The 13322-nt window shown below is 41.4% G+C and overlaps 1 protein-coding gene across 3 annotated transcripts in view; it reads right to left on the minus strand.

The window, feature by feature from the left end:
• Nucleotides 1-13322, minus strand: part of dhrs7cb (dehydrogenase/reductase (SDR family) member 7Cb) — a 45966-nt gene that overhangs the window by 24214 nt on the left and 8430 nt on the right. The window contains exon 1 of one of the 3 annotated variants that reach the window (XM_048555479.2): nucleotides 6875-7116. The exons of 1 other annotated variant lie outside the window; for it this stretch is intronic. The gene's annotated coding sequence lies outside the window, so the exon portion shown is untranslated. Of the gene's footprint in view, nucleotides 1-6874; nucleotides 7117-13322 lie in introns of those variants that run through there. One more of the 3 variants, XM_048555482.2, reaches the window with a different exon arrangement.

Raw genomic sequence — 13322 nt, forward strand, 5'->3', positions numbered from 1 at the left:
ATGTGCTCTTATATGGCAGAGTTTCAAACTTTGCTTTATAATGAAATAAAAGCAGCAAATGCTAGAAAACCTTCAGTGGGTCAGGCAGTAACTATGGCGAGAGAAAAACAGAGTTGATGTTTCAGGCTGTGAACTTGCATCACAACTGGGAAAATTTCGAGATGTAATAGATTTTGAACAAGCAGTGGGCAAGACAAGGACAAAAACAAGATTTGTGACGGGGTAGAAGACAAGGATAGATTGAACAACAGACAAGTTGGTCCTCTGGGGCCAAAGGAATGGAAATGGGGCAAGAAAAATAAAGAAACAAATGTTTGTGCCCACAGCAGGTGCACTGCTGACTGAAAGCAATAAATGAAACAAGCAAAGGAAACAAAAAGGAAACATCTCTATTCTGTCTACTGACTTGATCCCAAGCTTCCGGGGGCCTCTCGTTTTAGTTCCCAACTTGTTCTCACACAGACACCTCTGACCTTGGCCTGCTACACTGCTCCAGTGATGCTCAATATAACATTCAAGAATGGAACTATCCTTCACCTAGGCTTTTTGTAGTGTTCTGAACTCAACACTGAGTTCAACAATATCAGACCAGAAACTCTTGGCCCCATTTTGTTTCCTTTCCTCCGTGCATTTCGTTTAATTTTCTTTCAGAAAACAAACACGCCTGCTCTATAGGCATATCTATTTTTGCTAATGTAACATGAATATTCGAAAAAAGGATGTAGAGGGAAAATAGAGAATTATAGCCTTATATCAGTAATTGGGAAAATCCTAGAGTCCATGATAAAAGATTTAATTGCACAGTTCTTGGAAAATAGTGATAAGATTGACAGAGTCAGCACGGATTTATGAAAAGGGCATCATGCTTGAGAAATCTACCGGAATTTTTGAGGATGTAACAAGTAAAGTTGATAAGAGGGACCCAGTTTATGTGGTTTACTTTAGAAGGTTTTTGATAAGATCCCACATAAGATAGTTGCATGTAAGTTTAAAGTACATGAGGTTGGGGGTAGTGTACTGATGTGAATAAAACAAAATCAGGAATTAACAGTGGGGATAAACAGGTCATTTTCCAAGTGGCAGCCAGTGACTTGTGGATATCCAAGGATCAGTGCTTGCAACCTAGCTGTTCATAAAATATATTAATGATTTAGGTGAGGGAACTAAATGTAATATCTCCAAGTCCACACAAAGCTAGGTGGGATGGTGAACCTCGAGGCCAATGCAGAGATACTTCAGTGTGATTTGTGATGGTGTGATAAATTCAGAATCCAAAAAAGGAGGGTTAAAAAAATAAAGAGAGAAGATGTAAAATATGAGGGAAAACCTGTGCAGAATATAAAAATTAACAATAAGAGCTTCCTTAAATATATAAAAAGGAAGGGAGAGCTCAAAGTGAACTGAGGTCCTTTAGAAAATGAATCTGGTGAGATAGTTATGGGAAACAAGGAAATGGCAGAGGATTTAAACAGATATATTGCATTAGTCTTTAGGGTGGAAGATATTACACATTCATTAATATTGAAGAGTACAGAAGAGAAATTAAGCACCACCACCGCCACTGAAGAAGTAGTACTACACACATCAAAACTGATGGGGCTAAAGGCAGATAGGTCCGATGGCCCTGATGGTTTGGACCTTAAGATCCTAAAAGAGGTAGCTAGTTGGATGTATAGTAGTTACAAGCATTGGTTGTAATTTTGCACAAATCGTTGGATTCTATATAAATACCAAAGGACTGGAAACCTGCCAATGTGACACACCTATTCAGAAAGGAAGGGAGGCAAAAAGCAAGTAACTATGGGCCAATTAGCTTAACCTCCACTGTTGGAAAAGTATTGGCATCAATTATTAAAAGGCAACAGCAGAACATTTGGAAAATCATAATCTAATCAAGCAGAGTCAGCATGGCTTCATGACACTTGCCTTTATTGGTCAGGAGTTGTAAGGTTATGTTATGGCTATACAGGACATTGGTTAGGCCACTTTTGGAATACTGCATTCAGTTCTGGCCTCTCTGCATTTAGAAGGGGAAACCGTATCTGACTAATTTATTAGAGATTTTCAAGGAAGCCTCAGCCAGAATGGTTAGAAGGAACCATTGCATTTAGACTTCCACAAGGTATTTGTTGGGGGAGACCATGGCTAGAGGTGGCACAAGATGGTTGTCTGTGGATTTTTAGTTGGCATAATTATTACAGAAAAAAGATTTTTAGCTGTAGTAACTTAATTAGCTTGCTGAGTTCAGAATTAAAAGTGAGATATAAGTTAGGACAGTGGTAGCTTTGAGAATAAGATAAACCCAAGGTAACAGATGGAGCAAAGAATCTTACAAATTAAAATGCAGGAAATTCTGTACAAACTGACCACAGCAAATATCTGTTAGAGGCAGTCTGATAAGAGCTGTTTGGGAACAGAGATTCCAAAGTTTGTTGTTTAGCAAGAATTAAAAGTCTGATCCCAAAATAATGTAGGCTATTTAAGTAATTAAGTACTGAGAAATTAAGAAATGCAATCTGCACTTAATGTTAAGAGATTTGGTTGAATTTTTTTAAAACAAAAGGATATAGATAGTGGAGAGGAACGCTTATCCTGTTGGCAAGATGGACTGAGTGACAAATGGGTAAGCAGATGACCTCTAAAGGGTACCAGCTTGAATTCAAGGAAATAAACAATGGCAGCTTCCCAACTTAAATGATTATTTTTACATCAATGGATCAAGGGGCAAAGTACAGAGGTATTGTGCAAAACCCTAGGAACTCAGATGGGATTCTTGATCTGGGAAACTGATTGAGTTTCAGTCTTATTAATGGAAGTCGAATAGATGTTGTGGGAAATAAATTTCGTCTTAGGAGCAATCTCCTGTTCAAAACTCGCTTACAGACAGTATGTGAACAGAAGGAGTTATAATTGCAGCTACAAAATGGAGGGCTAGTTTTCACCAGACCTTCCAAGATCAGGTGGGACAGAAGCTGCTCACAGTTCATTGCCTAAAGAATTCTAACATTAGGTGTAACCATATAATTTTATTTATGACTAACCCAATATGAGAACTGATATTATGAATTTTATAGCAATTAGTAGGACTTAGCATCTTTTTGTATCTCTTTTGATTAGGATTGTAGGAAATATAAGATGAGTAACAGAATTTGATAAGGATAACAATGGATACAATGAATAACAGAATTTGAACAGTCCTTGGAGATAAGCAAGTCAGGCAAATGTCTGAAAAAGTATAACTGTTAACATTAGAACATTAGTGGGATGCATTGTAAGATCCCAAGGCCTGATGATAATGATATCTGGTAAACATCAGGAGATTGTGGTGAACCTAAGATGGACGATGAAGTTGTCCGTCATTGATTGCATATTCAAAGAATTGGATGTGTAGGTCAGAGGGTATGTGGTAAGCACTCATGTCAATATTATATGTACCAATTGTAACACGGTATTTATAAATATCCTGTACTTTATTGGGAAAGGTAGAATGTCACTGACCTCTGATCTGAGACATTACTAAGAGGGCAACTGGGCTGCACATGAAATTCAGAGTGGTTTCTGCCCTCTCCCACATGTGTGCTAAAAGAGCTCTGAATAACGATCACTTGTACTGCTGAACACAGAACTGGAGACTGTTTTTTGAGATCTCTCCCCATCAGCATTCAACCAACAGGTTAAGTCATAAGGTACAAGCTCACAGTGTTGGAGGTAGTATACTGGCTTAGAGAATTGCCTAATGGGCAGGAAACAGCCAGTGGGAATAAAGGGTTCTTTTTCAGATTAGCAATCTGTAACCAGTGGGGTTCGACAGAGACCCGTGCAGGAATCGATCTGTTTACATTATATATCAATGACTTGGAGGAAGGAAGCAAATGTACTGTGACCAAATTTGCAGATGACACAAAAATAGTGGAAAGGCAAGTTGCAAGACAGATACAAACAGCTTTCAGAGAGATACTGATAACACAGTGTGGAGCTGGAGAAACACAGCAGGCCAGGCAGCATGGGAGGAGCAGGAATTTCTGAAGGGTCCCAACCTGAAATGTCAACTTTCTTGCTCCTCTGACACTGTCTGGCCTGCTGAGTTCCACCAGCTCCACACTCCAGCGTCAGCAGTTCTTACTATCTCTACAGAGAGATACTGACAGGTTAAGTAAGTGGGTAAAATGTTGGCAAATGGAGTATAGTGTGGGAAAATGTGAAGTTGTTCATTTTGGAAGGGAGGACAAAACAACAAGATATCATTTAAATCGAGAAAAACTGCAAAAAGATGTAACACTATGAGATTTGGGGGGTGTACTTGAGCAGAAAACAGCTAGCGCACAGAGTCAGCAGGTAATCAGCGAGGGTAAATGGAATGTTGGCGCTTATTTCAAGGGGTTTGAACTATGTGAGTAGGAAAACTTTAAAGGTAACTGTTGAAGGTGTTGGTGAGACCATATCTGAAGTACTGTGAGCAGTTTTGATCCCCTTATTTCGGAAAATATATTATTCTGTTGAAGGTAATTCAGAGAAGTTTCACTAGGATGAACCCTGGTATGAAGATGAGGAGGAATTTCTTTTCCCAGAGGGTTGAGAGTCTTTGGAACCCTTGCCACAGAGAGCTGTGGGGGCAGAGAGCTTGCATATATTTAAGGCTGAGACAGATAGATTCTTGACCAGTAAAGGAGTCAAGGGCTCTGGAGAAAGGGCAGGAAAATGGACATGAGAAGTGTCATTGGATCAGCCAAGATCCTATTGAATGGCAAGTACACTCAAAAGACCAAAAAGCCTATTCCTGTGCTTATTTCTTACAGTCCTACAGGAGCAGGGATGTCTTGCTGCAATTGTACAGGGTATTGGTGAGACCGCACCTGAAGAACTGTGTGCAGCTGTGGACTCCTCATCTGAAGAAGGATATTCTGGTAATGGAAGGATGTTTATCAGACTGACACCTGAGATGGCAGGACTGACATGTGTAAGACAGTCTGGATCGGTTAGAGCTATACACACTAGATTTGAGAATAATGTGGGGGGATTTCATAGAAACCTATAAAATTCCAACAGGACTAGACAGGATAGATGCAGGAAGGGTGCTCCTGATGACTGTGAGTCCAGAACCAGAGGTCATGGAGTAAGAATAAGACTAAACTATTTAGGATTAAGGTGAGCAGAAATTGCTTCACCCAGACAGTGGTGAACCGTGGAATTCTCTGCCACAGAAAGCAATTGAGGGGAGAACACTGAATGTTTTCAAGGAGACTGATATAGTTCTTAGGGCTGTTGGGCTCAAAGAATACGGGAAGAATGTGAGAACAGGTACTGATTGGCTGACAAACCATGACCATATTGAATGGGGCAGTAGGCTCAAAGGGCTGAATGGCCTATTTGTGCTCCTATTTCCCATATGTCCATGCTGCCTGATCCATTAGGATGTCTAGCACTTTTTGTTTTCAGTACAGACTCCAGCATCTGTGATAATTTGCTCCTATATCCTATGTTTCTATGTTCCTTTGTATTCTTCCTCCGTACAGGGGCAGACATTCAGCCCAGGAATGCTACCAGCAGAACCAAATTCATATTGTACCCTACATTTTGTTCCTCAAAGTAAAATTGTTAACAATTCCATAAGGTTCCTAGAACAATTTCAGGAGGAATGTGATATCCAATAAATTAGCCTCAGACAGGCAGGATATCATTATGAAACCAGCATTAATAAGGACACTGTAAAAATCAATTTGTTTGCATCAACAAGAGAAATTTTAACACAAGCATTTTGCATTAGACGTGCAACAGTAAAGGCTTGTTCAAACGGATTACACCTGCGGTACGAGTACTGCACTTCTCTTAAAACAATATTGCTTCACTGAAGGTTAAGCGAGAACTAAATAGATGCACAGATAGTAGAGATATGCTCTTTCCCATTATTAAGGAGTTTTTTTTGTATGATGAACTGTTCTCAATTGAAAAGGAATAAGGATAGGTCTTTAAATAGCACATCATTCAATACCTTCTAAATGCCAAAAGTTACTTAGCAACGATTGTTGCACGTAGGCACGTATTAAAGCAGTCATTTCACATACAGCAGGAATCACAAGCAAAATGATTATTCAACCTATTTCATTTATGTTGGTTGGAGGTGGAATATTGCATAGGACACTGTAACACCTCTTTGCTTTCCTTGAAAAATTGTGCAGGGTCAAAAATTTTAACAGATTCAGATCTTTGTTTAAGGTCCAAATGACAGTATACCCATTCAGCAGAACATATTAAAATAAAACAAAGAATTGTGGATGCTTAATATTCAGTGTCATTCTGAAATAACACCAGAAATTGCTGGAGAAACTCAGCAGGTCTGTCAGCTTCTGTGGAGAGAAAACAGAGTTAACGTTTCAAGTACAGTAACCCTTTTTCAGAACTCTGCCTCTTTTCCCTACAGTGCAATACTTCAAAAGTATTTACTTGACTGAAAAATGCTTTTGAATATCCTGAGGTTGAGAAAAGTGCTACATAAATGCAAGTTTATTTATCTTTATCTTACTTATCTAATGTGATATGTGCAACATAAATGTGTTCTTTGGCCATGGATTTACAATTTTGTTAAATACAATTCCCCCCACTATTCTGCTTCTCTGATAAAAACATATTCATTGCAATATAAGGTTGAAACATAAATTTCAAGTAATCAATCCTCCTGATTTTTATAAAATAGTTGACAACTTTTCCCCAAACTAAGGACAAAGGGTTTTTTTAAAAGAAAGCAGTAAAACAGAGTTTAACTGTTTGTTTCTTTAAATTGAAACTAATTTATGTCTGATCAAATGATTAACAAAGACTTACTGTACTGACATATAGTCATGGCTTAAATCCAGCTTGAATTTAAAATATCACTTACAGTTAAAGCTGATCACTATAAAAAGATGATAATAGGGCCTTGAATATTGTTCCAGAATAAGCTGATATTTCCAAATGGATCAGTTAGAAACCATTGACTGTCGACATTTAAAGCTTCACACTCCTCACCTCTTAGTGAGCTGTGCACTAGAGGAGTTCTCAGAAAGTGTTTTAATAGCTAAAAGCTGAGCCAGTCATTTTACCAGAGCTAAGTTGAACCCTCTCCCAAATACCAGCCTTGGTTGCTCCCTCGCTGAATGTCATGTGACCCATCTAATGTCATTCTAATAATATACAAGCCAGGAACAGCTCCACGTAACTTATAAGCATGTAAGCCCTTGTCAGCTGCGTATGTGCTTTGACCCAACAGCTATTTACTGCTCAAGGTGGCACCCCCTCAAACAGTCTCAAAGTTAGAGCATCAAATAGATGCCTGGAATGACCCGATTTTTGTATCACTTTATTTTCCTATTGTCTTTTTGGGTTAGGGAATTCCAAACACTTTCCATCACTTTCTCTGGCAGCTCGTTCCACACATTGTGTAAAAAGAAGATGCCCCTCATGTCCTTTTTAAATTGCTCTCCTTTCACCTTAAAAATAGCTTTGAACCTAGTTTTGGACTCTCTTACCCGAGGGAAAAGATCCTGGTCATTCACCTTATCTACGCCCCTCATGATTTTTAAAACCTCCTCAACCTCCTGAGCTCCAGTGAAAAAAGTCCCAGACTTTCCAGTCTGTTTTTATATATCAAACCCTCTATTCCCAGCCACATCCTGGTAAATCTTTAATGAATCCTCTCCAGTTATTAACATCCTTCCTATATTAATTCGTTGATTAATTTAAGAAGTTTGAATTTGACTGCAGAATACAGGGTTAATGGCAGGATTCTTGGCAGTGTGGAGGAACAGAGGGATCTTGGGGTCCACATCCATAGATCCCTCAAAGTTGCTGCCCAAGTTGATAGGGTTGTAAAGAAGACGCACGGTGTGTTGGCTGTCTTGGCAGGGGAATTGAGTTAGAGCGATGAGGTTATATCACAGCTCTATAAAACTCTGGTTTGACCACACTTGGAATACTGTGTTCCGTTCTGATCACCTCATTATAGGAAAGATGTGGAAGCTTTAGAGAGGGTGCAGAGGAGATTTACCAGGATGCTGCCTGGACTGGATGGCAGGACTTATGAGGAATGGTTGGGGGAGCTAGGGCTTTTTCTTTGGAGCAAAGAAGGATAAGAGGTGACTTGATACAGGTGTACAAGATGTTGAGAGGCATAGATAGAGAGGATAGTCAGAGACTTTTTCCCAGGGCAGAAATGACTATTACAAGTGGGCATAATTTTAAGGAAATTGGAGGAAGGTATTGCGGAGATGTCAGAGGTAGGAGAGTGGTGGGCACTTGTAATGCACTTCCGGCAGTGGTAGTGGAGTTAGGTACATTAGAGACTTTTAAGCGACTCTTGAATAGGCAGATGGAGGATAGTAAAATGTCAGGTATACAGTGTAGTTTGATCTTAGTAGCATAATAGGTCGGCACAACATTGCGGGCTGAAGGACCTGTACTATGCTATACTATTCAATGTTCTATAACAGAACTGCACACAGTATTCCAGAAGAGCCCCCATCAACATTCTGTACGACCTCAATATGACGTCCCAACTCCTATACTCAAAGGTCTAAGCAATGAAGACAAGCGTGCTAAATGCCTTCGTAACCACCCTGTCTACCTGTGACATAAACTTCAAGGAACTACGTACCTGAACTCCTATGTCTCTCTGTTCTGCAATATTACCCAGGACCCGAACATTAATTGTACAAGCCCTGTCCTTTTTGTATTACCGAAATTAGTCCTTGATTCCATTGTATGTAAAATAAAAATGCTGCCTCTAGAAACAAACAACCCTTTGCAAAACATTCACCTTGTTTCCATCGTAAAAATGGGGACTTCTTATTTTAAATCATATTCCCTTGTTCTAGTCTCCCATACAAGAGGAAATATTGTCCTAGTAACCACCTTTATCTAAAGTCCCCTCATGAAATTATATGGTGAAAGAGGATCACTGCTCATTCTTTGAAACTCCAATAAATACAGGCCAACTTGTCCAACCTTTCCTCATAGGGTAACCCTCTCATCTCTGGAACAAGTCGAGTAAACCTTTTCTGAACTGCTTCTAACTCAATTATATCATTTTCAAATGAATATTGAGAATGTTGTAGAATCTCAATTTGAAATGAAGAAACCAAAACTATACACTGTACTTCAGATTCAGTCTCACTATGACCATGCATAATTAAATTCTGACTTCCTGATTCAGATTAAATTCCCTTGAAATAAATGCCAACATTCCATTTGGCTTCCTAATCACTTGTTGTATCCGCTTACTAACCTATCATGTTTAATGTACCAACATGCCAAGATCCTCTTTATTTTGGAATTGCTTAACCTCCCTCCATTCCTCTTTCCATTCAAAATAGTAATTTATTTTATTCTTCCTGCCAGTGGACAATTTCATGCTTTCCCACATAAACTCCATCTGCCATTTTTTCACTCATTCACTCAACCTTTTTTTTTGCGGCTCTCATCCCGGCCTAAGAAAACAAACTTCTCACCATCCATTCTGTTAAGTCTTATAAGAATTTTAAACATTACTTGACTCTTCAAAACTTCAAAGAATAGAGGTAACAAGAAACCATTTCTTTTCCTTTCAGGCATCAAGGCATGCAACAACTTAGAGATTCCCATGGCCCTCAGGAAACATCCTGCCCTCTGACTCCATCCCATCCCCAACCCTACCTCCTGACCTTCTGCTTTCCGATGCTGAGTGTTCTGTACACAGTAAAGGTCTCAGCTTTATCCAATACAAACTGAAAGAACTGTGAACAAAAACAAAGTTGCTGGAAATCCCAGCAGGTCTGGCAGCATCTACGAAGGAAAAAGTAGAGTTAACATTTCGGGTCTGGTGACCCTTCCTCAGAACAGTTCTATCCCTCTGCGTCCCCACCATAACCAATTTCAGGCATGACATGATGTCAAACTCTTCTTCCATCACCTTCGCCTCCGTGTCTATTTCTTTGGACAGGAGTTTTCTAGCCCGTCTCACAGACCCCTTCGCCTAGCTCCAAAACTTTCCCTCCACTTTGACCCCTCCCTCTGGCCTTTTACCTGCATTTGTTCTGTTCATTCAGAATTCTTGATGTACTATTGGTCACCTCAATTCTCTGCCCCCTGTTCCTTACCCATTCCAACCTGTCCTCCTGGGAACTGAGTGCACTCCATGCTCTCAGACCCAACCCTGACTCTGTAATTAAACCTGCTGATAAGGATGGCGCTGTTGTGTCTGGCAGACTGAGCTCTACATTGCAGTGACTGAGCGCCAGCTCTTAGATACCTCCTCCTATCACCCTGGACCATGATGGAATATCAGGTCATCGTGTCAACCATGGTCACCAGCCTCATTTCATCTGGTGATCAACCCCTCCCCCACCCACTGCCTCCAAACTGACAGTTTCCTGGCCCTGCACAGCTTGCCTCTAACTCCTTCCCAAAATTCACAAATGGGACTTCCCAGGCAGACCCATTGTTTCTCCTTGCTCCTGTCCACACAAAACTTATCTCTTCCTACCTTGACTCAGTCTTTTCTCTGCTGGTCTTGTCCCTTCTCACTTATATCTTTGATTCCTCGATGCTTTACAGTTTCAGAATTTCTAGTTTGTGGGCTCCAGCTGCCTCCTCTACACCATGGACATTCATCCTTTTGCATGTCCATCCTCCACCAGGATGATCTCAGGCCCCTCCAATTCTTCCTGGAACAAAGTCCTGAACTGTTTCCTTCCACCACCAGTCTCATCCACCTGGTCAAGCTTGTCTCATCCTGAACAACTTTTCTTTTAACTTCACCCATTTTTTTCAGGTCAGAGGGGTGGCCATGGGTGCACATATGGGCCCCAGTTATGCCTGTCTCTCTGTTGGGTATGTGGAACATTCCTTGTTCCAGTCCTATTTAGGCCCCCACCCACAACACTTTCTCTGATATGTCAATGATATCATCAGTGCTGCCTCACTCTCTCGGCTGGAATTGGAAAAGTTTATCAATTTCACTTCCAATTTTCACCCCGCTCTCACCTTCTCCTGGTCCGTCTCCGAATCATCCATTCACTTCCTTGACATCTCTGTTTATATTTCTGGGGTTAGACTGGCCACTAATATCCACTATGAACCTACTGACTCCCATAGCTACCTAGGCTTTACAACCTCATACTCTGCTCCCCATAAAAAATCTATTCCATTTTCCCAGTTCCTCTGTAACCATTGCATTTGTTCCAATGATGCCAACTTCAACAAGGAGCCTCTGAAATGTCCACCTTCTTCCTCAACCAAGGATTTCCCAGCACTGTTGTTGACAGGACCCTCATCTGGGTCTGACCCATCTCCTGCACTTCAGCCTTCACCCCCGCCTTTTTTCCCACAACAGCGATAGGGCTCCCCTTGTCCTTACCTACCATCCCACCAGCATCCACATCGAGAGGATCATTAGCCACCATTTCCACCATGTCCAGTGAAACACTACCACCAGGCACGTATTCCCCTCCCCTTCCTTATCTGTCTTCCGCATGGATCATTCCCTGCAGTCCGCTCTTCCTTCACACCCAACAACAACCCACAGTCCCACGGCACTTTCCCCTGCAAGCGCTGAAGGTGTAACACCTGCCCATTTACCTCCTCCCACCTCAGTACCCAAGGGCCCAAACATACCTTCCAGGTGGAGCAGCGCTTTACTAGGACTTCAGGTTGACTGCATTTGCTGCTCACAATGTGGTGTCCTCTACATTGGAGAAACAAAGCATAGACTGGGTGACTGTTTTGCAGAACACTTGCATTCTGTTCGCAAAAACGACCCTGAATTTCCATTTGCCTGCCATGTTAACACACCACCCTGAATCCTAGCCAACATCTCAGTCTCAGGTTCGCTGTAATGCTCCAGCGAAGCTTAGCACAAGCTGGAAGAGCAGCATCTCATTTTCCACTTGGGGACCCTGCAGCCCCCTGGGCTCAATATTGAGTTCAATAACTTTAGGGTTTGATCTCTCCCAAGTCATCACCCCAACCCCCCACTGCAGACCTTGTCATCACACAGTCTGTATTACACACTACCCATTGTTGGCCACTAGCAGATGCCATTAACAGATAGTCACCCTCTCAGCTAGATCGTTATCCAGGAACAGGGCTGCAGGAAGGATGAGTCATCCGACCATGGCACCATGGTCCAGGAGTTTTTTCAAGATAGGGGAGCAAAAAGACAGATTGTGGTTGTAGGGGACTCCATCATCAGGGGGATGGACAATATCCTTTGTGAGCAGGATTGAGAATCCCACACGGTGTGTTGCCTGCCCGGTGCCAGGGTGCAAGACATGTCTGACCGGGGCTTGAGGGGATACTAGAGAGGGAGGGGGAGGATCTAGTTGTTGTGGCCCATGCAGGTACCAACAACATCGGCAGGATTAGGAAAACAGTCCTGTTTCGGGATTATGAAAAGCTAGAAACAAAATTTAAAAAAAGGTCTTCAAGGGTCATAATCTCTGGATTGCTGCCCAAGCCACGTGCAAATTGGCATAGGGAGGCAAGGATCAGGGAAGTAAACATGTGTCTAAAAGTGTGGGAAAGAGGGTTTCCTTTTCATGGGGCACTGGCATCAGTTCTGAGACAAGAGGGATCTATATTGCTGGGATGGACTCCACTTGAACAGGGCCGGGTCCAGTATTCTGATGAAAAGGGTAAATAGGGTGGTTAATAGGACTTTAAACTAGGAAGTATGGGGAAGGGAGAAGTGAGCATAGCAGGAAATTAACAATTAATGTAAGGCAAAGCAGCAGGTTAGCAGGTGACAAGAAAGCTTCAACTCCATTGAAAATTAGGAAAAATGTTAATGGGAAGGAGAACTCAAGAGCTGTTAGTAATGGAGGTAATAGGACACAAAAAGAAGGTGCAAAAACTGGCATAAGGCACTTTATCTGAATGCTCGGGGCATTCAAAACAAGGTGGATGAGTTGACGGTGCATATCATGGCAAATGGGTATAATTTAGTGGCTATTAAGAGACATGGCTACAGGACAGTCATGACTGCGAGTTAAATATGCAGGGATATCAAACTGTTTGGAAGGACAGACAGGAAGGTAAGGGAGGTGGTGTTGCTCTGATTTTTAAGGATGATATCAGGCAATAGTGACAGATGATATAGGGTCTACTGAACAAAATGTTGAATCCATTTGGGTGGAAATTAGGTATAGCAGGGAGAAGAAGTCACTGATAGGTGTGGTCTATAGGCCACCAAATAACGACATTGTGGTGGGGCTGGCAATAAACATAGAAATAGCTAATGCATGTAAAAATGGTACTGCAATTATCATGGGGAATTTTAATTTACATATCAATTGGTCAAACCAGGTCAGTCATGG

The sequence above is a fragment of the Stegostoma tigrinum genome, chromosome 22, assembly GCF_030684315.1.
Source record: "Stegostoma tigrinum isolate sSteTig4 chromosome 22, sSteTig4.hap1, whole genome shotgun sequence".
NCBI classification, from domain to species: Eukaryota; Metazoa; Chordata; class Chondrichthyes; order Orectolobiformes; family Stegostomatidae; genus Stegostoma; species Stegostoma tigrinum.